The sequence below is a fragment of the Nerophis ophidion genome, linkage group LG29 (assembly GCF_033978795.1).
Source record: "Nerophis ophidion isolate RoL-2023_Sa linkage group LG29, RoL_Noph_v1.0, whole genome shotgun sequence".
In the NCBI taxonomy this organism is placed as follows: domain Eukaryota; kingdom Metazoa; phylum Chordata; class Actinopteri; order Syngnathiformes; family Syngnathidae; genus Nerophis; species Nerophis ophidion.
In genome coordinates, this window is record NC_084639.1 from 16,787,803 (window position 1) to 16,810,429 (window position 22,627).

Genomic DNA, 22,627 nt, shown 5'->3' on the forward strand with positions numbered 1-22,627 from the left:
GAGTCGCCAGGTGAGTCACCAGGTGAGTCACAAAGTGCATCGCCAGGTGAGTTGCCAAGTGAGTCGCCAGGTGAGTCACAAAGTGCTTCGCCAGGTGAGTCGCCAGGTGAGTCACAAAGTGCTTCGCCAGGTGAGTTGCCAAGTGAGTCGCCAGGTGAGTTGCCAAGTGAGTCACCAGGTGAGTCACCAGGTGAGTCACCAAGTGAGTCGCCAGGTGAGTCACCAAGTGCGTCCTCAGGTGCGTCGCCAGGTGAGTCAACAAGTGTGTCACCAGGCGAGTCGTCAGGTGAGTCGTCAGGTGAGTCACCAAGTGCGTCCTCAAGTGAGTCGCCAGGTGAGTCACAAAGTGCTTCGCCAGGTGAGTCGCCAAGTGAGTCGCCAGGTGAGTCACAAAGTGCTTCGCCAGGTGAGTCGCCAAGTGAGTCGCCAGGTGAGTCACAAAGTGCTTCGCCAGGTGAGTCGCCAAGTGAGACGCCAGGTGAGCAGCTTGACCGGCTGCCTTCAAGTCTCCCAGGTATGAAAAGGAAACGAGCCCTCGAGTCTTTTTGGTCCTCATGAGGTCACCTGGGCTGCCACGTTTTCTTTCTTGTGATCCTCTTCACGTCTTTGCTTCTTTAAGCGTGTGTGTGTGTGTGTGTGTGTGAGATTAAATCATAACTGCAGTGGTGCGACGGGTCCCGCAGAGTCAGGTGCAAGATGATTAACCTTTTTTGGAAGGAGGACTTCTCACTCTGCACGCCTGCGGAGGCAGCGTGTGTGTGTGTGTGTGTGTGTGTGTGTGTGTGTGTGTGTGTGTGTGTGTGTGTGTGTGTGTGTGTTCTTGCATTTCTGCCCTTCTTGAGGCATGAGGAAGGAAAAGTATCTTCCATATGAGGAGGTGTGAAGAAGTGATGACATAAATGATGGTCCCAATAACATTGCATCTAATAGACTATGTCTCACTTGCACCCCTACTGGTGACATCTATTCCCCAAAAAAATACTGTCAACATATGAAATAACAAGTGGGTGTAAACATTTGAAGTGCTCCCCCTCTGGTCAACAAATGAAATAACAACTGTGTGCAAGATTTGGAGTTTTGCCCCCATTGGCCAAAATTAATTTAAAAAAAAATACAAATGTTTACATAGAGAAATACTGTAATAACTTGAAGTACATAAAATAAATAAAAATACAAAAATGGATAAAATACTTAAAGCAAAGTGACGACTTTTTTCTTAAAATTTGGGAAAAAAATGATCATATTCTTTCTGTTTCTGTAACGTTGCAATATTTTCTCACAAAAGTATTAATTTTTACTGAAAAATGGTGACATTTTGTCATACAAAAATTCAGATTTTTAACCACAATATTTGCAATTTTTTTGGGTGTTCTTGTAAAATTGTGAATTTTTTTGAGTACAATGATGACTTTTGTAGTCATTTTAGCTGAGCAAAATTCTCATTATTCTAATTTTACCCAAAAGTTAAAGTTTTTTTTTTTATAAAACAGTGACTTTTGTCGAGTAAAATTACGACTCGTCATAAAATTCCCCAAAATGTTCAGTTTTTCTTGTCAAATTTTGTCTTGCCTTGAGTAACGAGAAATATAATATATATATATATATATATATATATATATATATATATATATATATATATATATATATATGTATGTGTATGTATGTATATGTGTATGTATATGTATATGTGTATGTATATATATATATATATGTATATATATATATATATATATATATATATATATATTAATACATACATATATAAGAAGAAAAAGAAGAGAATAGTACTAATAATGATAATAGTAATAATAATACTGATAATAATAGTAGTAGTAGTAATAACAGTAATATTGATAATAATACTACTGATAATAATAATAGTAGTAATAATAACATTTATAATGATAATAGTAATAATAGTAATAATAACAATACTAAAAATAATAATGACAATAATTGTAGTAATGATAATTGTAGTAATAATAATAATACGGACAAGTGGTAGGAAATGGATGGATGGATAGTGATAATAATAATTAGAATAATATTAATAATAATTTCGAATAATAACAATAAACACATTGTGTTTTTTTATTGTGCACAAAGTTTGTGATGCAGCTGAAAAACTTGCATGTTGTAACTTTGGAGGCCAACTTACTTCCTCCGTCTAAAACTTTGCGGCGGTCTCCTCTTTTACGAGCTCCGCCCTCTGATTGGCCGCGGACGCCTCTTTGAAGGACACCGTGTTTGCCATCATGAACGGAGGCGTCTTTGTGTGTGGAGCGAGCGCCGCTCCAAAGCGTTCCCGAGGCGAAGCGGCCGCGGGCGTGCAATTACGCCGTGGTCGCTTCCCTCGCTCGCTCCGAGGCCACGTTCAGACCACCGGGGCGGCGTGCTGACTCGCATAATTGCCCGGGCGACGGTGTGGCGCCATTGTTTGTGGCACGTTGACACGGGTTCGCGCCCACGCCGACAGAGTGGGCGGCACCGGTGGCGGGCCGACCATCCTCGCCGGCAATTAGATAGCGGGCGAGGGCTAATGAGAGCGAGTCTGATGACGGGGAAACTTGGCGAGCACGCTCGTAACGAGGCCGCCGTGTGACTCCGCCGTCCTCACACACATGTCCTTTGATGGGTGAAAGGTCATGAATTGGGGGCGGGGTTAACATTGACTTATAATTAATCATTTGCGATGTCGCAATCGCGTCAATTTATGCAAATTACAACTAACCACTAACCTGACTAACCTGCTCCTGGGCGTCGATAAGACCCCATGTATGGGGTTCGAACTCAGTACCCCTGTATTAGAAACCCACAGTGTTGATCATTGAGCAATCCTGGGTCCCATTAAGGTTTGTTTTTCTCTCATACACAAATATGATCAGTGAACTATGATCGAGGCGAAGCAAAAAACAAGATCTTCTTTGTTATGGATTTGAACCCAGTAATTCTGCATGAGAGGTAGAAGTCTCAACCATTGAGATATCCTGAGTCTTTTTGTATTTGTAGTCTGGCTCATTCACTTATGGAAATTGTGACATATGTCACAGTAAACTACGATTGCTGTCTCTCCACAAGACTCAGGATAGCCCAGTGGTTAAAACCGTGGAATTAGATAAAAGGTACTGGGTTTGAACCCCCCTCTATTTGACATAGTTTTGTTCCACCTCATAATACTTTACTGAACCAGAAGTCCTCAATAACATTTCTGTATGGAACACAATATTTCCTCCACAAGACCCAGGATCGACCAGGAGTTAAGACTGCTGACCCAGAATTAAAGGTATTGGGTTTGAACCCCCCTGTATTTGACATAGTTTTGTTCCACCTCATCATACTTTACTGTACCAGGAGTCCTCAATCTCATTTCTGTATGGAACATAATATTTTCTTCACAAAAGCCAGGTTAGACCAGGAGTTAAGACTGCTGACCCAGAATTAAAGGTATTGGGTTTGAACCCCCCTCTATTTGACATAGTTTTTTTCCACCTCATAATACTTTACAGAACCAGGAGTCCTCAATCACAATTGTGTATGGAACACAATACTTCCGTCACAAGACCAAGGATAGACCAGGAGTTAAGACTGCTGACCCGGAATTAAAGGTACTGGGTTTGAACCCAACTCTATTTGACATAGTTTTTTTCCACCTCATAATACTTTACTGAACCAGGAGTCCTCAATCACATTTCTGCATGGAACAGAATATTTTCCTCACAAGACCCAGGATGAACCAGGAGTAAAGACTGCTGATCCGGAATTAAAGGTACTGGGTTTGAACCCCCCTCTATTTGACATAGTTTTGTTCCACCTAATCATACTTCATTGAACCAGGAGTTCTCAATCACATTTGTGTATGGAACACAATATTTTCTTCACAAGACCCAGGATAGACCAGGCGTTAAGACTGCTGATCCGGAATTAAAGGTACTGGTTTTTGAACCCCCCTCTATTTGACATAGTTTTGTTCCACCTAATCATACTTTACTGAACCAGGAGTCTTCAATCACATTTGTGTATGGAACACAATATTTTCTTCACAAGACCCAGGATAGACCAGGCGTTAAGACTGCTGATCCGGAATTAAAGGTACTGGGTTTGAACCCCCCCCACTCTATTTGACATAGTTTTGTTCCACCTCATAATACTTTACTGAACCAGGAGTCATCAATCACATTTGTTTATGGAACACAATATTTTCTTCACAAGACCCAGGATAGACCAGGAGTTAAGACTGCTGACCCGGAATTAAAGGTACGGGCTTTGAACCCCACTCTATTTGACATAGTTTTGTTCCACCTCATCATACTTTACTGAACCAGGGGTATTCAATCACATTTGTGTATAGAACACAATATTTTCTTCACAAGTGGTAGAAAATGGATGGATATATACATATATATATATATATATATATATATATATATATATATATATATATATATATATATATATATGAAAGTGTGGGAAAAAATCACAAGACTACTTCATCTCTACAGAACTGTTTCATGAAACAGTTCTGTAGAGATGAAGTAGTCTCGTGATTTTTTTCCCACACCTACATATTGCGCTCTACCACGGTATCGAGCACTATTCTCTGGATAATCCAATCAAGACATATATATATATGTATATATATATATATATATATATATATATATATATATATATATATATATATATCCAAAGATATGCACCTGGGGTTAGGTTGATTGGCAACACTAAATTGGCCCTAGTGTGTGAATGTGAGTGTGAATGTTGTCTGTCTATCTGTGTTGGCCCTGCGATGAGGTGGCGACTTGTCCAGGGTGTACACCGCCTTCCGCCCGATTGTAGCTGAGATAGGCGCCAGCGCCCCTCGCGACCCCGAAAGGGAATAAGCGGTAGAAAATGGATGGATGGATATATATATATATATATATGTATATATATATATATATATATATATATATATATATATATACACATACCAAATATTACCAAGTAAACGCCCTTGGGGAAATAACCGCTCCTGTCCTAATGGCCGCCCGAGGTCTGAGCCCGTTTTGTGAATAAAACGCCTCTTCCTAATAATAGCCCATGCGGTACACCACAACTGATGGACGGGAATACTTTAAGGGGGAAGAAGAACAGAAAGTTTGAATTAAAGTTAAAGCTAGCGGTTGTGAAGTATGCGGGGCAGAATTCTGGGTTGGCAGCGGCCAGGCAGTTTAACGATGACCCGAAAGCGTGTACGCGAATGGAAACAAAAAAAAGGGAGAACTACTATCTCAGTCGGCAATCGATGGAAATCGGGCTCGCTTATCTGGCGGAGGTAGGAAGAAAGTGAGCGACAAGCTTGATGCTAATTTGTGTCAGTGGATACATTACCTTCGTCGACTGAAACCACTGTGTGTCCCACAAAATGATCCGCATTGGATAATATTAAAAACACTATTCAGAGACACCGGGGTGGTGTTTGGTGCAAGCGATTCCTGCTTCGGAACAACTTTACCCTCAGGAGGAGAACAACTGTTGCACAGAAGGACGCTCCCGTCGAGAAGATTGTCACTTTCCTCGTTTTTTGTACTAAACAGATAGAGGCCAAGAAAATCTAACCCAAGAATATCGTCGCCATGGATGAAACAGCCGTCTGGTTTGACATGGTTGGTTCTAGTACGGTCAATGAGAGAGGCGCCCGCTCCATCTGCCTCAAAACCACCGGCCTCGAGAAGGCAAGCGTCACGGTGGCTCTTGCAGCCAAAGCAGACGGGACAAAGCAGAAGCCTTACATCGTTTTTTAAAGGTACTGTCCGTGATGTAAAGGCTATGCAGAGCATCCCTGGGGTGATCATAGCTTCCTCCAGGAATGGCTGGTTCAATGATGACTTGACAAAGGGTTGGGTCCAGAGGGCAGTGGGGAAATTTCACTTCGGACTGAGGCTACTTGCAAGGGACTCGTACCGATGCCATATCAGCGAGGGCAGAGCTCAAAAGGGGCTACAACCTTACAATGGAGGTTGCACAAAGTACCCGCAGGCCCCCGATGTTGTGTGGAATGGCCCTTTCAAAGCGCCATTCCACACTGGGTGGGTGGTGATAAAGACAAGATCTACACCCAGTCAGGGAACCTGAGAGCCCCTTCCCGCCGCCTCCTGGTCGACTGGGTCCTGGGAGCCTGGGATGCTCTGGATCGGGACACTCTGATCAACTCCTTCAAGGTAGGCTGGATGTGTGTATGTGTGTGTGTGTATGTGTGTGTGTGTGTGAGTGTGTGTGTTGCAAACAGAAGCCATAGCTGATTGTTGCTTTCTTGTATCCTACAAGGTGTGTGGGCTGACGGTGGCAGCTGATGGGAGTGAGGACCAGCGCATTTACTGCCTCAAGGAGGGACAGCCATGTCAGGCAGGCAGAGATATGCTGCTGTGGTTCAGGAAGATGAGGCGAGTGATGAGGAACAGCAGTTACTCAATGAACTTGTGATTGAAGAGTGGGTTTGAGTTGCATTTGGGGTCGCGTTTGCTGCAGTGTTATCGTTTTGATGGTTTTATAGAGTACTTGGTACCATAATTAAATTTTTCCTGTATGCTGCTTTATCTAAAACTTGGAATAATGTAGCCTTTACTTTATTTAAGTGACACTGTTATTGTTCTGTTTTGATGGTGGGTTTTCTACTTGAGTACTTGGTACCATAATTTTATTCTTCCCGGTAGGCTGCTTTATTCAAAAACTTTATTTATTTCCAGTATTAGTATTCTATTTGACAATTGTAAGGGGGGGGACTTACGCAAACATTCCAAAAAACGAACTTGCTTCGGCCGCACAACACTGGTGATATAGTTGTAGAAAATGTCTCAAAACCTTTTCAGAAGTGCCGGCAAAACCCGAAAAGGGCAGAAATTGCATATTTTTGGGAGACTTTTTTTTGCGAAAATGTCGTAACGGGGGGGCCTTACGCAAAAATAAAAAAAAAAGAACTTGCTTCAGGCGCACAATACTGTTGCTAAAGTTGTGGGAAATGTCTCAAAACCTGTTCAGAAGTGCCGGCAAAACCCGAAAAGGGCAGAAATTGCATATTTTTGGGAAACTTTTTTTAGCGAAAATGTCGTAAGGGGGGGGCCTTACGCAAAAATTTCAAAAAACGAACTTGCTTCAGCCGCACAATACTGTTGCTAAAGTTGTGGGAAAGGTCTCAGAATCTCTTGAGAAGTGCCGACAAAACCCAAAAAGGGCAGAAAATGCATATTTTTGGAAAACTTTTTCGCGAAAATGTCGTAAGGGGGGGGACTTACGCAAAAAATTTCAAAAACAAACTTGCTTCAGCCGCACAATACTGTTGCTAAAGTTGTGGGAAATGTCTCAAAACCTCTTCAGAAGTGCCGACAAAACCCAAAAAGGGCAGGATTTGCATATTTTTGGAAAACTTTTTTTCGCGAAAATGTCGTAAGGGGGGGACTTACGCAAAAATTCATAAAAAACGAACTTGCTTCAGCCGCACAATACTGTTGCTAAAGTTGTGGGAAATGTCTCAAAACCTCTTCAGAAGTGCCGACAAAACCCGAAAAGGCCAGAAAATGCTTATTTTTGGAAAACTTTTTTTTGCGAAAATGTCGTAAGGGGGGGGGAGTTACGCAAAATTTTAAAAAAACAAACTTGCTTCAGCCGCACAATACTGTTGCTAAAGTTGTGGGAAATGTCTCAAAACCTCTTCAGAAGTGCCGACAAAATCCAAAAAGGGCAGAAAATGCATATTTTTGGAAAACTTATTTTCGCGAAAATGTCGTAAGGGGGGGGAATTACGCAAAATAAAAAAATAAAAACTTGCTTCAGCCGCACAATACTGTTGCTAAAGTTGTGGGAAATGTCTCAAAACCTCTTCAGAAGTGCCGACAAAACCCAAAAGGGCAGAAAATGCATATTTTAGGAAAACTTATTTTCGCGAAAATGTCGTAAGGGTGGGGACTTACGCAAAATTTAAGAAAAAAACGAACTTGCTTCAGCCGCACAATACTGTTGCTAAAGTTGTGGGAAATATCTCAAAACCTTTTCCGAAGTGCCGACAAAACCCGAAAAGGGCAGAATTTGCATATTTTTGGGAAACTTTTTTTTGCGAAAATGTCGTAAGGGGGGGGGCTTACGCAAAAATGTAAAAAAACAAACTTACTTCAGCCGCACAATACTGTTGCTAAAGTTGTGGGAAATGTCTCAAAACCTCTTCAGAAGTGCCGACAAAACCCAAAAAGGGCAGAAAATGCCTATTTTTGGAAAACTATTTTTCGCGAAAATGTCGTAAGGGCCCCGGGGGCCTCGCGCAAAAATTTCTAAAAACGAACTTGCTTCAGCCGCACAATACTGTTCCTAAAGTTGTGGGTAATGTCTCAAAACCTCTTCAGAAGTGCCGACAAAACCCAAAAAGGGCAGAAAATGCATATTTTTGGAAAACTTTTTTTCGCAAAATATCGTAAGGGGGGGGCCTTACGCAAAAATTTCAAAAAACAAACTTTCTTCAGCCGCACAATACTGGTGCTATAGTTGTAGGAAATGTCTCAAAACCTTTTCAGAAGTGCCGGCAAAACCCGAAAAGGGAAGAATTTGCATATTTTTGGAAAACTTTTTTTTGCGAAAATGTCGTAAGGGGGGGGCATTACGCAAAAATTCCAAAAAACGAACTTGTTTCAGCCGCACAATACTGTTGCTAAAGTTGTGGGAAATGTCTCAAAACCTTTCCAGAAGTGCCGGCAAAACCTGAAAAGGGCAGAATTTGCATATTTTTGAAAAACTTTTTTTTGCGAAAATGTCGTAAGGAGGGGGCCTTACGCAAAAGATTCAAAAAACTAACTTGCATCAGCCGCACAATACTGTTGCTAAAGTTGTGGGAAATGTCTCAAAACCTCTTCAGAAGTGCCGACAAAACCCAAAAAGGGCAGAAAATGCATATTTTTGGGAAACTTTTTTTTGCGAAAATGTCGTAAGGGGGGGTCCTTACGCAAAAATTTCAAAAAACTAATTTGCTTCAGCCGCACAGTACTGTTGCTAAAGTTGTGGGAAATGTCTCAAAACCTCTTCAGAAGTGCCGACAAAACCCAAAAAGGGCAGAAAATGCATATTTTTGGAAAACTATTTTTCGCGAAAATGTCGTAAGGGCCGACAAAACCCGAAAAGGGCAGAAAATGCATATTTTTGGAAAAAAAAATTTTGCGAAAATATCGTAAGGGGGGGCCTTACGCAAAAATGTCAAAAAACGAACTTGCTTCAGCAGCACAGTAGTGTTGCTAAAGTTGTGGGAAATGTCTGAAAACCTCTTCAGAAGTGCCGACAAAACCCGAAAAGGGCAGAAAATGCATATTTTTGGGAAACTTTTTTTGCGAAAATGTCGTAGGGGGGGGGACTTACACAAAAATGTCAAAAAACGAACTTGCTTCAGCCGCACAGTACTGTTGCTAAAGTTGTGGGAAATGTCTGAAAACCTCTTCAGAAGTGCCGACAAAATCCGAAAAGGGCAGAAAATGCATATTTTGGGGAAACTTTTTTTCGCGAAAATGTCGTAAAGGGGGGGGACTTAAGCAAAAATAAAAAAAAAAGAACTTTCTTCAGCCGCACAATACTGTTGCTAAAGTTGTGGGAAATGTCTGAAAACCTCTTCAGAAGTCCCGACAAAACCCGAAAAGGGCAGAAAATGCATATTTTTGGGAAACTTTTTTTTGCGAAAATGTCGTAAGGGGGGCCCTTACGCAAAAATTTCAAAAAAACGAATTTGCTTCAGCCGCACAATACTGTTGCTAAAGTTGTGGGAAATGTCTCAAAACCTCATCAGAAGTGCCGAAAAAACCCGAAAAGGGCAGAAAATCCATATTTTTGGAAAATATTTTTTCGCGGAAATACCGTAAGGGGGGGGCCTTACGCAAAAATTTCAAAAAAATAACTTTTTTCAGCCGCACAATACTGTTGCTAAAGTTGTGGGAAATGTCTCAAAACCTCTTCAGAAGTGCCGACAAAACCCGAAAAGAGCAGAAACTGCATATTTAAAAAAAAAAAAATTCGCGAAAATATCGTAATGGGTGGGCCTTACGCAAAAATTTCAAAAAACGAACTTGCTTCAGCCACATAATACTGTTGCTAAAAATGTGGGAAATGTCTCAAAACCTCTTCAAAAGTGCCGACAAAACCCAATAGGGCAGAAAATGCATATTTTTGGAAAACTTATTTTCGCGAAAATGTCGTAAGGGTGGGGACTTACGCAAAATTAAAAAAAAACGAACTTGCTTCAGCCGCACAATACTGTTGCTAAAGTTGTGGGAAATGTCTCAAAACCTTTTCAGAAGTGCCGGCAAAACCCGAAAAGGGCAGAAAATGCATATTTTTTGGAAACTTTATTTCGCGAAAATGTCGTAAGGGGGGGGCCTTACGCAAAAATTTCAAAAAACCAAATTGCTTCAGCCGCACAATACTGTTGCTAAAGTTGTGGGAAATGTCTCAAAACCTCTTCAGAAGTGCCGACAAAACCCAAAAAGGGCAGAAAATGCATATTTTTGGAAAACTTATTTTCACGAAAATGTCTTAAGGGGGGGGGCCTTACGCAAAAATTCCCAAAAACGAACTTTCTTCAGCCGCACAATACTTGTGCTATAGTTGTAGGAAATGTCTCAAAACCTCTTCAGAAGACCCGACAAAACCCGAGAAGGGCAGAAAATGCATATTTTTGGAAAAAAAAAATTCTCGAAAATGTCGTAAGGGGGGGGCCTTACGCAAAAATTCCCAAAAACAAACATTCTTCAGCCGCACAATACTTGTGCTATAGTTGTAGGAAATGTCTCAAAACCTCTTCAGAAGTGCCGACAAAACCTGAAAAGGGCAAAAAATGCATATTTTTGGAAAAAAAAAATTCTCGAAAATGTCGTAATGGGGGGGCCTTACGCAAAAATTCCCGAAAACTAACTTTCTTCAGCCGCACAATACTTGTGCTATAGTTGTAGGAAATGTCTCAAAACCTCTTCAGAAGTGCCGACAAAACCCAAAAAGGGCCGAAATGCATATTTTTGGAAAACTTTATTTCTCGAAAATGTCGTAAGGGGGGGGCCTTACGCAAAAATTCCCAAAAACTAACTTTCTTCAGCCGCACAATACTTGTGCTATAGTTGTAGGAAATGTCTCAAAACCTCTTCAGAAGTGCCGACAAAACCCGAGAAGGGCAGAAAATGCATATATTTGGAAAAAAAAAATTCTCGAAAATGTCGTAAGGGGGGGCCTTACGCAAAAATTCCCAAAAACTAACTTTCTTCAGCCGCACAATACTTGTGCTATAGTTGTAGGAAATGTCTCAAAACCTCTTCAGAAGTGCCAACAAAACCCAAAAAGGGCAGAAAATGCATATTTTTGGAAAACTTTATTTCTCGAAAATGTCGTAAGGAGGGGGCCCTATGCAAAAATTCCCAAAAACGAACTTCTTCAGCCGCACAATACTGGTGCTAAAGTTGTAGGAAATGTCTCAAAACCTCTTCAGGAGTGCCGACAAAACCCGAAAAGGGCAGAAAATCCATATTTGGGGATAACTTTTTTTCGCGAATATGTCATGTCAAATGGCAGAAAATGCATACTTTTTTGGGGAAAAAATGCGCCAAAAGAAAGTTTAACAAAATTAAAAAACGGATTTGCTTCAAAAACACAATACTGATGCTGTAGTTGTAGGAGAAGTCTCAAAACATCATCAGGAGTCCCGACAGAACCCGAAAATGGCAGAAAATGCATATTTTTGAAAAACGTTTTTTCGCTAAAATTTCATAAGGGCGGACCATTATGCAAAAAAATTTCCAAAAAATATATTTACTTCAGCAGCACAATATAGGTGCTGCAGCTGTAGGATATATCTCAAAATGTCGTCAAGAGTCCCGACAGAACCCGAATATTGCAGAAAATGCATATTTTTTGGGGGAAAAAATTTGCTAAAAAAAAGTTTAACAAATTGAAAAAACGGATTTGCTTCAAAAACACAATACTGATGCTGCAGTTGTAGGAGAAGTCTCAAAACGTAATCAGGAGTCCCGACAGAACCCAAAAATGGCAGACAATTCATATTTTTGAAAAACTTTTTTTCGCAAAAATTTCGTAAGAGGTGACCCTTATGCAAAAATTCCCAAAAAAGTATTTACTTCAGCAGCACAATACACGTGCTGCAGTTGTAGGATATGTCTCAAAATGCCGTCAGGAGTCCCGACACAACCCGAATTTTGCAGAAAATGCATATTTTTTAGGTGAAAAAATTCGCTAAAAAAAAGTTTAACAGATTGAAAAAACGGATTATGCAAAAATTTCAAAAAATCTATTTACTTCAGCAGCACAATACAGGTGCTGCAGCTGTAGGATATGTCTGAAAATGTCGCCAGGAGTCCCGACAGAACCCGAATATTGCAGAAAATGCATATTTTTGAAAAATATTTTTCGCTAAAATTTTGTAAGGGGGGACCCTTATGCAAAAATTACAAAAAATTGATTTACTTCAGCAGCACAATACAGGTGCTGCGGCTGTAGGATATGTCTCAAAATGTCGTCAGGAGTCCCGACAGAACCCGAAAATGGCAGAAAATGAATATTTTTGAAAAACTTTTTTTTCGCAAAAATTTCGTAAGGGGTAATGCAAAAATTCCAAAAAAAGTATTTACTTCAGCAGCACAATACAGGTGCTGCAGCTGTAGGATATGTCTGAAAATGTCGTCAGGAGTCCCGACAGAACCCGAAAATGGCAGTAAATGCATATTTTTGAAAAACTTTTTTTCGCTAAAATTTCGTAAGGGGGACCCTTATGCAAAAAGTCCCAAAAATATATTTACTTCAGCAGCACAATACAGGTGCTGCAGCTGTAGGATATGTCTCAAAATGTCGTCAGGAGTCCCGACAGAACCCGAATATTGCAGAAAATGCATATTTTTTTGGGGAAAAAATTCGCTAAAAAAAGTTTAACAAATCGAAAAAACAGATTTGCTTCAAAAACACAATACTGATGCTGTAGTTGTAGGAGAAGTCTCAAAACGTCATCAGGAGTCCCGACAGAACCCGAAAATGGCAGAAAATGCATATTTTTGAAAAACTTTTTTTCGCTAAAATTTCGTAAGGGGGAACCCTTATGCAAAAATTCCTAAAAATGTATTGACTTCAGCAGCACAATACAGTTGGTGCAGCTGTAGGATATGTCTCAAAATGTCGTCAGGAGTCCCGACAGAACCCGAATATTGCAAAAAATGCATATTTTGGTGGGAAAAAATTCGCTAAAAAAAGTTTAACAAATTGAAAAAACGGATTTGCTTCAAAAACACAATACTGATGCTATAGTTGTAGGAGAAGTCTCAAAACGTCATCTGGAGTCCCGACAGAACCCGAAAATGGCAGAAAATGCATATTTTTGGAAAACTTACTTTCACGAAAATGTCGCAAAAATTTAAAAAAACGAACTTGCTTCAGCCGCACAATACTGTTGCTAAAGTATTGGGAAATGTCTCAAAACCTCTTCAGGAGTGCCGACAAAACACGAAAATAGCAGAAAATGGATATTTTTGGAAAACTTTATTTCTCGAAAATGTCGTAAGGGGGGAGGCCTTTCGCAAAAATTCCAGAAAATTAACTTGCTTCAGCCGCACAATGCTGGTGCTATAGTTGTAGGAAATGTCACAAAATCTCTTCAGCAGTGCCGACAAAACCCGAAAAGGGCAGTTAATGCATATTTGTGGAAAACTTTTTTTCGCGAAAATGTCGTAAGCACATCTTGCCTTAGACTTAGATTGCTCACATCTAGTCGACACATTGGTGGTCAAAGCAGGTTTTACAAGAAAGATGCTTGCGCAGCACTAATGATCAACCAAACACTTTCTCCGCGAAAACTTCAAAAGTTTTGGTGAGAAGCGACATTCTTTAGTTGGGTGGAACTTAGCTGGTTATGTTAGGTTAAGGTTAATGAAGTGGTGAATATACAGAAGACACAACACAATAAAGTGGTGAATATACAGAAGACACAACACAATGAAGTGGTGAATATACAGAAGACACAACACAATAAAGTGGTGAATATACAGAAGACACAACACAATAAAGTGGTGAATATACAGAAGACACAACACAAAGTGATGAATATACAGAAGACACAACACAATAAAGTGGTGAATATACAGAAGACACAACACAATAAAGTGGTGAATATACAGAAGACACAACACAATGAAGTGGTGAATATACAGAAGACACAACACAATAAAGTGGTGAATATACAGAAGACACAAAACAATGAAGTGGTGAATATACAGAAGACACAACACAATAAAGTGGTGAATATACAGAAGACACAACACAATAAAGTGGTGAATATACAGAAGACACAACACAATGAAGTGGTGAATATACAGAAGACACAACACAATAAAGTGGTGAATATACAGAAGACACAACATAATAAAGTGGTGAATATACAGAAGACACAACACAATAAAGTGGTGAATATACAGAAGACACAACACAATGAAGTGGTGAATATACAGAAGACACAACACAATAAAGTGGTGAATATATATTGTATGTACAGAATAAATGTTAGTGTATATTAATAAAAAGATCAAATTAAATGTAATTCTTTATCTGTAAATAACAATACATACATAATAAATGTCAGTGTTTATCTGTAAATAACAATATATCAATAATACATGTCAGTGTTTCTGTAAATAATTTTTGCAGAATAAATGTTAGTGTTCATAAATAATATATAACTAATGCATGTTAGTGTTTATCTGTAAATAATATTTAAAGAATACATGTCAGTGTTTATGTAAATAACAATACATCAATAAAAACTTTTAAGTGTTCATCCGTAGTAATTTTCCCAAACTTTTTTGGACTAAAATGTCTTAGCTTCCCCCCAAATCGGGGAAAAAAAAGGGTAACAATAAAAGTCAGTATTTATCTGTAAATAACAATATATCAATAATAAATGTCAGTGTTTCTATAAATAATATATACAGAATAAATGTTAGTGTTCATAAATAATAATATATAATTAATAAATGTCAGTTTTTATCTGTAAATAACAATATTGAAATAATAAATGTCAGTGTATATATGTACATAACAATATATCAATAGGTGTCAGTGTTATTTGTAAATTGTATATACAGAATAAATGTTAGTGTATATTAATAAAAATATATAATTAAATGAATTATTTATCCGTAAATAACAATACATTTATAAAAAATGTCAGTGTTTATCCGTAAATAAACAATATATCAATAATACATGTTAATGTTTATCTGTAAATAATATATAAATAATAAATGTTGGTGTTTTATCTGTAAATAAGAAATATATAAATAATGCATGTCCGTTTTTATTTGTAAAAACAATATATCAATAATAAATGTCATTGTTTCTGTAAATAATATATACAGAATAAATGTTAGTGTTCATAAAAAACAATATATAATCATTATTAAATGTCAGTCTTTATCTGTAAATAATATATAAATAATACATGTCAGTGTTTATATGTAAATAACAATACATCAATAATACATTTTTTAGTGTTTATCCGTAATATTTTTCCAAAAACTTCTTTTGGGACTAAAATGTCTTAACTTACCCCCAATTTGAAAAAAAATAAAAAAAGTGTATAATATTACACAGCGCCCCTCTGTGGTGGTTTAAGGAAATCATTCCAGTGAGAAACGCCCCCTCTTTTTTTTTTTCAGGGCTGTCAATGTCACCTGACTAAGGTCGAAGGTCAGAGCCGCCATCTTGTTTCCCCATGTTGTGTGTGTGAGACATGTGCTGGACAAACATGTCCTTCTGAAGCTCTGCAGCGTCCTTGTTGAGCCTCCAAGAAGCTTCTTCGGTAAGTCTGTCCCACACATGACATCTTTCTTAGTAAGTCTGTCCCACACATGACATCTTTCTTAGTAAGTCTGTCCCACACATGACATCTTTCTTAGTAAGTCTGTCCCACACATGACATCTTTCTTAGTAAGTCTGTCCCACACATGACATCTTTCTTAGTATGTCTGTCCCACACATGACATCTTTCTTAGTAAGTCTGTCCCACACATGACATCTTTCTTAGTAAGTCTGTCCCACACATGACATCTTTCTTAGTAAGTCTGTCCCACACATGACATCTTTCTTAGTAAGTCTGTCCCACACATGACATCTTTCTTAGTAAGTCTGTCCCACACATGACATCTTTCTTAGTAAGTCTGTCCCACACATGACATCTTTCTTAGTATGTCTGTCCCACACATGACATCTTTCTTAGTAAGTCTGTCCCACACATGACATCTTTCTTAGTGAGTCTGTCCCACACATGACATCTTTCTTAGTATGTCTGTCCCACACATGACATCTTTCTTAGTAAGTCTGTCCCACACATGACATCTTTCTTAGTGAGTCTGTCCCACACATGACATCTTTCTTAGTAAGTCTGTCCCACACATGACATCTTTCTTAGTGAGTCTGTCCCACACATGACATCTTTCTTAGTATGTCTGTCCCACACATGACATCTTTCTTAGTAAGTCTGTCCCACACATGACATCTTTCTTAGTAAGTCTGTCCCACACATGACATCTTTCTTAGTATGTCTGTCCCACACATGACATCTTTCTTAGTAAGTCTGTCCCACACATGACATCTTTCTTAGTAAGTCTGTCCCACACATGACATCTTTCTTAGTAAGTCTGTCCCACACATGACATCTTTCTTAGTAAGTCTGTCCCACACATGACATCTTTCTTAGTAAGTCTGTCCCACACATGACATCTTTCTTAGTAAGTCTGTCCCACACATGACATCTTTCTTAGTATGTCTGTCCCACACATGACATCTTTCTTAGTAAGTCTGTCCCACACATGACATCTTTCTTAGTGAGTCTGTCCCACACATGACATCTTTCTTAGTATGTCTGTCCCACACATGACATCTTTCTAGTAAGTCTGTCCCACAACATGACATCTTTCTAGTGAGTCTGTCTCCACACATGACATTTTCTTAGTAAGTCTGTCCCACACATGACATCTTTCTTAGTGAGTCTGTCCCACACATGACATCTTTCTTAGTATGTCTGTCCCACACATGACATCTTTCTTAGTAAGTCTGTCCCACACATGACATCTTTCTTAGTAAGTCTGTCCCACACATGACATCTTTCTTAGTAGAGTCTGTCCACACATGACATCTTTCTTAGTGAGTCTGTCCCACACATGACATCTTTCTTAGTAGAGTCTGTCCCACACATGACATCTTTCTTAGTAAGTCTGTCCCACACATGACATCTTTCTTAGTGAGTCCGTCCCACACATGACATCTTTCTTAGTAAGTCTGTCCCACACATGACATCTTTCTTAGTAAGTCTGTCCCACACATGACATCTTTCTTAGTATGTCTGTCCCACACATGACATCTTTCTTAGTAAGTCTGTCCCACACATGACATCTTTCTTAGTAAGTCTGTCCCACACATGACATCTTTCTTAGTAAGTCTGTCCCACACATGACATCTTTCTTAGTAAGTCTGTCCCACACATGACATCTTTCTTAGTAAGTCTGTCCCACACATGACATCTTTCTTAGTAAGTCTGTCCCACACATGACATCTTTCTTAGTAAGTCTGTCCCACACATGACATCTTTCTTAGTATGTCTGTCCCACACATGACATCTTTCTTAGTAAGTCTGTCCCACACATGACATCTTTCTTAGTGAGTCTGTCCCACACATGACATCTTTCTTAGTATGTCTGTCCCACACATGACATCTTTCTTAGTAAGTCTGTCCCACACATGACATCTTTCTTAGTGAGTCTGTCCCACACATGACATCTTTCTTAGTAAGTCTGTCCCACACATGACATCTTTCTTAGTGAGTCTGTCCCACACATGACATCTTTCTTAGTATGTCTGTCCCACACATGACATCTTTCTTAGTAAGTCTGTCCCACACATGACATCTTTCTTAGTAAGTCCGTCCCACACATGACATCTTTCTTAGTGAGTTTGTCCCACACATGACATCTTTCTTAGTGAGTCCGTCCCACACATGACATCTTTCTTAGTGAGTCTGTCCCACACATGACATCTTTCTTAGTAAGTCTGTCCCACACATGACATCTTTCTTAGTGAGTCCGTCCCACACATGACATCTTTCTTAGTAAGTCTGTCCCACACATGACATCTTTCTTAGTAAGTCTGTCCCACACATGACATCTTTCTTAGTAAGTCTGTCCCACACATGACATCTTTCTTAGTAAGTCTGTCCCACACATGACATCTTTCTTAGTAAGTCTGTCCCACACATGACATCTTTCTTAGTAAGTCCGTCTCACACATGACATCTTTCTTAGTAGGTCTGTCCCACACATGACATCTTTCTTAGTAGGTCTGTCCCACACATGACATCTTTCTTAGTAAGTCTGTCCCACACATGACATCTTTCTTAGTAAGTCTGTCCCACACATGACATCTTTCTTAGTAAGTCTGTCCCACACGTGACATATTTCTTAGTGAGTCTGTCCCACACATGACATCTTTCTTAGTAAGTCCGTCTCACGCATGACATCTTTCTTAGTAAGTCTGTCCCACACATGACATCTTTCTTAGTAAGTCTGTCCCACACATGACATCTTTCTTAGTAAGTCTGTCCCACACATGACATCTTTCTTAGTAAGTCTGTCCCATATATGACAGTCATGCTCTGACCAAATATGCCCGATCAGCACTCCAACAAGTCAATAACAACAACAAAGCTCGCTTTTTGTGCATTCACGCACAGCATAAAAAGTTTGGTGGACAAAATGAGGCAAAGAAGGAGTGGCATACAACATCGGAGAAAGTTGTACAAACGACGGTGTGTTCAAGGAGCGCTGAAATTAGTAGGACAAAACAGCGCTGGCTGAATAATCTCATCAGTGAAGCATGTTTAACATAAACAGTGGGATTTTTAACAATTAGGAATGTTTTTTGTCATGTTTGTTCTGTTACAGAAAATATATTAAAACAATGTTTTTATTGATCTTTTTCCATTCGCACACATCTCTGAGGGAGGTCCAGGAGCCACAAGGGCGGTGCTAAAGACGCGGGTCGCCTACGCCCGAGACTGGCCGGCAGTTCATGCAGGACACATGAACTCAAATCAGAGAAGTATTCTTTTATTCCAACCTGATTTTTATTCACTTCCATGCATTTATTAGGGACCCAATTGTATTTCTTAGGTTTTATTATTATTATTATTACACCGCCGCCTCTTGAGCTGTAATTTGACCCCCTTAACATGCTTCAAAACTCACCAAATTTAACACACACATCAGGACTGGCAAAAATTGCGATTTAATCAAAAAACCCAAACTCAAAACAGCGCTCTAGCGCCCCTAGTAAAAAACACTGATAAAACTGCTTGTAACTTCCGTTAAGAATGTCGTAGAGACATGAAACAAAAACCTCTATGTAGGTCTGACTTAGACCTACATTTCATACTCTAACATCCTTCACTTAAAATCAACAGGAAGTTGGCGAAAAAACCCCTTCAAAACAAAAGTTTCCTAAAAAAAAATGTCATTTTGTCCTCTTGAGCTGTATTTCGACCCCCTTAAAATGCTTCAAAACTCACCAATGAGTTGATTGATGAACATTATCACGTCATTTATTCAGAAAGTATAAATAACCACAAAGAAAGGTAGAATACTATTAACTGCAACATGTAAGTGTTAAAAAAGCAACATGATTTGTACATTTTTCAGAATGTGCTTGTTCTATTTTGAAACAAAGGAAACAATCCGAAGTCGTCTTTATATTTAAGTTATCGTGCCGGGATTTCAACAGTCCGGCCCACTTGGAGCACATTTTTCTCCATGTGGCCCCCCATCTAAAAAGAGTTGGACCCCTCTGGCCTAGATACGTAAATGAGTAAACATCCTCACAACTATTAACATTATTTCCGGACCATAGGGCACACCGATTATAAGGAGCACTGCCGGAGAATGTTCTATTTTGGATCTTTTTTTTCATATGTGAGACGCATCGTATCATATATGAAAGAAAAGATCCAAAATAGACAATTTTTCATCTATTTTTGATCTTTTAAAAAATAGATAAAAGAATAGATCAAATTTGTATCTATTGTCGGTCCATTTATGATCTATTTTTTAAAAGATCAAAAATAGATGTTTTCAAAATCTCTATTTTTAAAATATCTTTTTTGAAAGATATTTAAAAAAAGAATTTAATAATTTTTGGGGGGATCTTTTTGAAAGATTTTTAAAAATAGATAAAAAATGTTTGATCTATTTTTTTTAAATATCAAAAATAGACTTTTTATGATCTTTTAAAAAATAGATAAAAATAGATCAATTTTTTATCTATTTTTGATCCATTTTTGATCTATTTTTTAAAAGATCAAAAATTGATATTTTAAAAATATCCATTTTTTAAAAGATCTATTTTCTAAATATATTTTTAAAAGATCTTAAAAAAAAATTCAAAAATAATTTCCACATCTTTTTAAAAGATAAAAAAATAGATCAAAAGTGTTTGATCTATTTTTTTTAAAAGATCAAAATAGACAATTTTTGATCTATTTTCGATCTTTTGAAAAATAGATAAAAAAATAGATACATTTTTTTATCTATTTTGATCCATTTTGATCTATTTTTAAAGATCAAAAATAAATATTTCAAAAATATCAATTTTTTAAAAGATATTTTTTTAAAGATCTGTTTAAAAGATCTTTACATTTTTTAAAAACATTTTTTTTTAGATCTTTTTAAAAGATTAAAAAAAATTGATCAAAAATGTTTGATGTATTGTTTTAAAAAGATCAAAAATTTCATCCATTTAAAAATAAATAGATTTTATTTTTTAATTAGATTAAACATTTAAAATGAAAATCTATTTAATTTTGAAATAGATTAAATTTTGGATTTATTTAAAAAAATAGATTTTTACAAAAATCAATTCAAAAAAATAATTTTTTAAAAATAGATTAAAAAAATCAATTTTAAAAAATGGTTTTTTTTTTCAATCTATTTTTTTGTCCATTTTTTTTTTTAATAACTCCTTTATGAGTTATGACTTAAAGGAGTTTATAAGTCATAACTCCTTTATGAGTCATACTTCATAAAGGAGTTATGACTCATAAAGGAGTTATGGCTCATAGAGGAGTTATGCGCGTTATGACTCCTTTTAACGCGCATTAAAGGAGTCATAAAATATTACGACTCCTTTCTGACAGTCGCCCTTTTGTGGGCGGTCTTATTTACCTGCGTCTTATCCCCCTCATCTTTGTTGTGAAGTGTCAAGAGATGGCGCTAACTGTTTTAATGACATTCAGACTTTACTTCCATCAATAACAGAGCAGCATCTCCTCATCCAGAAACAACACCAGAAATGTGTCCCGTGAAAAACCATCCAACCAGAACTCTAATAACTAAAGTTCCTTGGGTGAATAATGTCAACTCACAACACCGGTATTTTTTAGTGCTTTCAAGGCCAGTTTACGGACAGATATGAGTCATAACTTTACACTTCTTTATGTTAGAAATGGCAACAGTGGAGGATGGATTTCAAGAACAAGAAGGTGGAGACAAAGAAGAGCTTATTGACTACGGTGTCGGCACGGACTACAAAGGCGGATCTGCACACATTTTCAGGACTTGCTCAGATCCCAAATACAGATCAGCAGGTACCAGAAGGTAAGCAACTTTATTTAACGAAAATGTTTAAGAAGGGTGTTCTATGCAAAGATTCCAAAAAACTAACTTACTTCAGCCGCACAATACTGTTGCTAAATGTGTAGGAAATGTCTCAAAACCTCTTCAGGAGTGCCGAAAATGGCAGAAAATGCATATTTTTGGAAAACTTTTTTTCTTGAAAATGTCCGTAAGGGAGGGCAAGGGGCCTTATGCAAAAATTCCCAAAAACAAACTTGCTTCAGCCGCACAATACTGGTGATATAGTTGTAGGAAATGTCTCAAAACCTCTTCGGGAGTGCCGCCGAAACCCGAAAATGGCAGAAAATGCATATTTTTGGAAAACTTTTTTTCGCGAAAATGTCGCAAAAATTCCAAAAAAACGGATTTGCTTCAGCAGCACAATACTAGTGCTATAGTTGTAGGAGATGTCTCAAAACCTCTTCAGAAGTGCCGACAAAACCTGAAAATGTCAGAAAATACATATTTTTGGGAAACTTTATTTCACGAAAATGTCGTAAGGGGGGGGCCTTACACAAAAATTCCAAAAAACGAACTTGCTTCAGCCGCACAATACTGGTGATATAGTTGTAGGAAATGTCTCAAAACCTCTTCAGAAGTGCCGACAAAACCCGAAAATGGCAGAAAATGCATATTTTTGGAAAACTTTTTCTCTCGAAATGTCGTAAGGCAGGGGGGCCTTACGCTAAAATTCCAAAAAACAAACTTGCTTCAGCCGCATAATACTGGTGATATAGTTGTAGGAAATGTATCAAAATCTCACCAGGAGTGCCGACAAAACCTGAAAATGGCAGAAAATGCATATTTTTGGAAACTTTTTTCGCGAAAATGTCGCAAAATTCCAAAAAACGGATTTGCTTCAGCAGCACAATACTAGTGCTATAGTTGTAGGAGATGTCTCAAAACCTCTTCAGAAGTGCCGA

General features: G+C 38.2%; 2 long non-coding RNA genes across 2 annotated transcripts; both read left to right on the forward strand.

The window, feature by feature from the left end:
• The first annotated feature begins 454 nt into the window (after positions 1 to 454).
• LOC133546040 (uncharacterized) lies at positions 455 to 3,828 on the forward strand. Its single transcript, XR_009804968.1, has 3 exons — positions 455 to 514; positions 3,507 to 3,605; positions 3,674 to 3,828. It is a non-coding gene; the product is annotated as an uncharacterized LOC133546040 (long non-coding RNA).
• A 13,475-nt stretch (positions 3,829 to 17,303) lies between these two features.
• On the forward strand, positions 17,304 to 21,682 carry LOC133546051 (uncharacterized). Its single transcript, XR_009804969.1, has 3 exons — positions 17,304 to 19,140; positions 21,348 to 21,435; positions 21,533 to 21,682. It is a non-coding gene; the product is annotated as an uncharacterized LOC133546051 (long non-coding RNA).
• Positions 21,683 to 22,627: the final 945 nt, after the last annotated feature.